A 4,978-nucleotide genomic window follows, 5' to 3' on the forward strand; every position below is an offset into this window, starting at 1 on the left:
TTTTCGTTCTGTTGGTCTTTCTTATGTATTTTAACTTTTGCTTGTGATTGGTCGGTCAAGAGTATGGATAGGAAGGAGCGGGAAATTTGAAAGTGCTTGATCTAACAGGTCTAACAGGGTATACATGACCGTATAAGATGTATCCTTGGTACTTCACACACGTTACCATTACCACAGATAAGATAATCCATTACCAACGACTCATGCGTCATTCTTCCGTGCCTTGTAATTCTCATTACTCTAGTCGTAATTTTTTCCAGTTTCTTGTAATAGTTTTTTTTTCGGACTACTCTAATACTAAGCTGCGGCTTGCCTTTACAGCTTCACCGGATCATAAGAGCGACTGCAGATGGCACTCTAAACCAAAGGAAGGACTTATTGAGTGGCTGATGGCAAACTCCTGCATGACAGATACGACTTTAGTTTAAGGGCACCGCTAGGAGTTCGAACCTCGGCTTAGGCTCAAGTAATTTCGATCCCCGTTTAAATTAGACGGGGAATCGATCGGAGGTGACTTGTAATAGTGTTACTGAAATACCATCCTGATCATCTGGATGAATGGCGGTCTTCCACAGTACGGTTTTCTAGAAACTTTTTGCCTCGCACAACCACTTTGTGGAATCACCTTCCAGCAATGGTATTTCCGAACCGATACGATATTGAAACCTTCAAGAAAGAAAAGAGCTTATTCCTTTTTAAAAGGCCGACAACGTACTTGCAATTCCACTGGTATTGCGGGTACTCATGGGTGGCGGTAATCACTTACCATTAGGTGAGCCGCATGCTCGTTTGTCCCCTGTGTTATAAAAAAAAAAAAACCTTTCACAGTATAGTGTTAAAGTAATATAAATACGTTGACGAGTATGATGCGTCTGAAACTTTATTTAAGCGTCAATGCAACGCTTTCTGCGCTTCGTAACAAAATCGAACTCCGACATTTCACTTAACGACTGTTTAAAATCCCAAGGCGGCATTAAAGCAGTACTTTTATCTCTTTCCGCAGTTGTTTAGACTAGGAGACCGGGTGCTGTTATTTACTTACACATTTTAAATTAACAATTGTAACTTATTATGGCTGCCGTAAGATGTTAAGTCGACGATATGTACTTTTTAAATGTACATATATTTTTTTAACTTTGTATTATGTATATTAAAGTTACGTAAATAAATTATTAACAATATAAATATTCAACGTTTTATATAATGAGCTGATATAAAATTAAAGGCATTTCTTATTATTAAATATTTCATTTACAGTTATAATTACTTTAAAATATTGATTAAATAAAATGATTCTTACCACTACACGATGTACGTAAGGACCATAAGAGCGTGCTAGTCCTTAGACAAGACTTAATCGGATCACCGATGTCATACGAAATATAGTTAAATTTGAGACATATTTATATATTTCTTATTTGTAACGGTTTCTCAATTGTATCAGTAAACAGCTCCGTGTCCCCTAGACTATATCGGTAGAATCGAGACGGGATGAATACATCAAACGCAACGCTTTAATCGCTAGAAACCTCCGTCGGTACTACTGAGGCCAGCCCTTTGATTCTAACAACCGGTCCGTATCTCTTTGAGAAATGAAAATTCTCCATTTATACAACCTCTCGTTTTTAACCGACTCCAAAAAGGTGATGTGCATTTTTCGTTTTGTTTAATTTGTTGTATGATTTTGAAGCCAAGACAAGAAGATCGAGTTATAGTTAATATAAATAAAATAAGCAGAACATAATTAAATGAAGAAATCAAATATTAATAGTAATAATAACTATGATAACACAGAGCAGAGCTCATTTGTTTAAATTATTAAAATATTTTTTTTCCTTTTTCTTTAGTATATTATCTGTGCAAGAAAGAATAGCTGCAGATATAGTGAGAGGAAGATTTATATATATCTATATTATCTATACATATAAATAAAATTGGAGTGTCTGATTGTAATATTGAAATAACCGTTTTTTACTACATTCATTTGTGAATATAAATACGGTATATATACCAAAATAACATTTTTTACAATTTTTATCTGTCTATCTGTCTGTCTGTTTGTTCTAGCTAATCTCTGAAATGGCTGGACCGATTTTAACAGAACTTTTTTTGGCAGGTAGCTGATGTAATGAGAAGTAACTTAGACTACTTTTATTTTAGAAAAATAGAGTTAAATTTCACGCAGACGAAGTCGCGGGAATAGCTAATGCTAAATAAATTCAAAGCTCGGTGATGCACCCATACGAAATCTATAATTACTTCCTGGTTTTCTTAAATAATAGTATAGAAATTCCCCTTCAGTCACAATATATACACATAGATTAATTCTCATTCTAAAATGTTTACACCATTTTTTCCGTAACGATAAACATTGTTACATGCCAAAAATTTTAATTAGTTGCTTATACCTTTAGATAAGCGAGATCATCCCTAGAGCTATCACCCCTTGTTGTGCATTTCATAGATTGACTAACTCTCAAAATTACGAAATCTCAAAGTAGGGTCGACGAATAGGAAGTGGCGTCACAACGATGCACTACTCTCCCCTGCCTCACTCACCCCACTTCCGGAACTGGGCTAAAAGCCTTCGCCTGCATTTGTCTAGCAGTTTCGTGTGATGCAAAATCGATATCTCGGTCAGTAACATATTATATACTAAACATAATAATATTTTATTCTATTATATTTTTTAATTTTAATTTTAGGTTCTTAGTAGTACAATTAAGTTATGTAAATAAACATTAATTGATATGATAATGTTTAAACTTAATATTATATAGGAGAGAAAAGGATTGTAAAGTGGACTTTTTTTAATGGATGATATGATGTTTCGTACGATACAAACATGGATATGACTCTTTGTATTGGTCTGGGCCTGGGTCTATATATTTACATAATATACATAGTGAACATATGTATGTTATAGTATGTAAATATATACAAAAAATATTTAAGCATTTCTATCAGTTGTTTTGTTTCTAAACGTAAGCTCTGTTTAGCTTGGAACTAGATGGCGCTGTGTCCTAGGTTATTTATATAAGAACAATATATCAGAGATTGACAACCAAGTAAGTTATCTCATACATTAGAAGTGGATTTTTTCTTATTTGTGTGTTTCTTATTTAGTTATTTATTTTCCATTTAAAAACATAAAAAACCCTAACAGCGTAACTGATCGATTAATAACTTGTGGTAACTTTTATCGTCATGTTGTTTTTTAACAAATCAGTTTGTCAGTGGAAATGACGTGTTTCACTTTCGCGCCAATACCTCGAATGCGGCCAACATGATTTTTGCGCGGAAGTGAACAAACAACATTAATGTTTGGAATTTAATACTCAAAAACAATAACAACATATTATACTAACTTCTATACCCGACCTCAGGTCAGGTCAGGCCAATCAGACCAGATTATATAATGTATATAGTATATGATTCGCATGTGTGATCATCATTATTACCTTGCCTTAATCCCATTATTTGTGGTCGGCGCAGTATGTCATTCTCTTCCACTGCTCTCTATCGATCGTCATATCTGAGACACAGTCCATCCACCTTTTCTTAGGGCGTCCCTTCCCTTTACATCCATCCAAATTCATATTATACACTTTCCATAAGACATGATCCTCGTTCCTCCGCATAACATGCCCATACCAGCTTAATCTGTTACCTCACATCTTGTCTATAACTGGCGCAACTTTCAACTTCCTCGTATATACACATAAGTTAAGTAAGTTAACAAATCAATTCTTTTCTTCAAAACAAAAACTAGTGTGACCTTCTCCATCTCAAATTTCATTTAAATTTCAATAATATGATAATATTTCGATTTCCAGATAATATAAATAATAATCCAGATAATATATATAAGTTTTCTATTATACATTTCTTTGTATTTTCTATTTTTATTTGTATTGATATTGCTTAACCGTCTGCTCTAACAATACACGATGACGGGTAGCTTAGGAGGATGATAAGATGAGCATAAACATACAACTTAATAGTAAGCTTGTTTGTCAATACATGAAAATTATGAATATCTACATTCTGTGTCTAATCTATTCTTTGACCATAAACCCCCAGGCGCAGCAATTACACCGACGGAACTTTAAACCGGCAGGTACTTATAGCTGTTTTTCGCTTATTTATACTCCATTTTACTCTATGGAACCCGAGAAAGCTCGGTTACTAATTGGTACTGTTCGCCTTCGAATTGTCAGATACATTTTATTTTGAACCCTATCAGTAATTGCTTCAATTATACCTTTGTTCATAGAAATTGTTTCACTTCAAAAATGATAATGATTTGCCAGGGGCGGGCTTTTGGAGAAATCTGTGTGGAGAAATATATTAGGATTAACAAACTGTAATATAGTATTATTATATATACTAGCCGATCCGTGCAACTTCATCTACGACACACTTACTTGACATTTATCATTATATTTCGCCCAATTTACATAACATATTTTTAAATTATAGCCCTATATGTTATTCTGATCTATAAGGTATATTACTCTAAAGTTTCATCAAAATCCGTTCAGTAGTTTTTGCGTGAAAAAGTAACAAACATCCATACTTACAAACTTTCATGTTTATAATATTATTAAGATGTTTAGATAGGTATATGATAATCTTTAGATTTCTAAACTGTCTATTTGCCTGTTTCGTTTCATTGTTACCACGATAAATCTACGGATAGCTTTGTAGTACATGAAACACTACCTGTTATCTTTAATGATAGCGTCCAGTTCCTTGAGCAAGTAAAACGAAACGAAACTAACGAGAAGCCTTTTAGAAAATTGCTTTGTATTTAATTACAGTTGGTTACGAACAATTAGATAAATTGTAGCTTTTGTTATTTCTATTGAATAATTTCCTATGCATGATAATATTCTGTTTGCCTTCATGATTGTATTAAAAAAATTGAATGGTGCATACGCCTGCGCCTGCGGTTTAAGCTGGCAAAGCACCAGTG

Source organism: Achroia grisella, unplaced genomic scaffold (assembly GCF_030625045.1).
Source record: "Achroia grisella isolate CSIRO2021 unplaced genomic scaffold, CSIRO_AGI_Agris_v1 utg918, whole genome shotgun sequence".
Classification (NCBI taxonomy): domain Eukaryota; kingdom Metazoa; phylum Arthropoda; class Insecta; order Lepidoptera; family Pyralidae; genus Achroia; species Achroia grisella.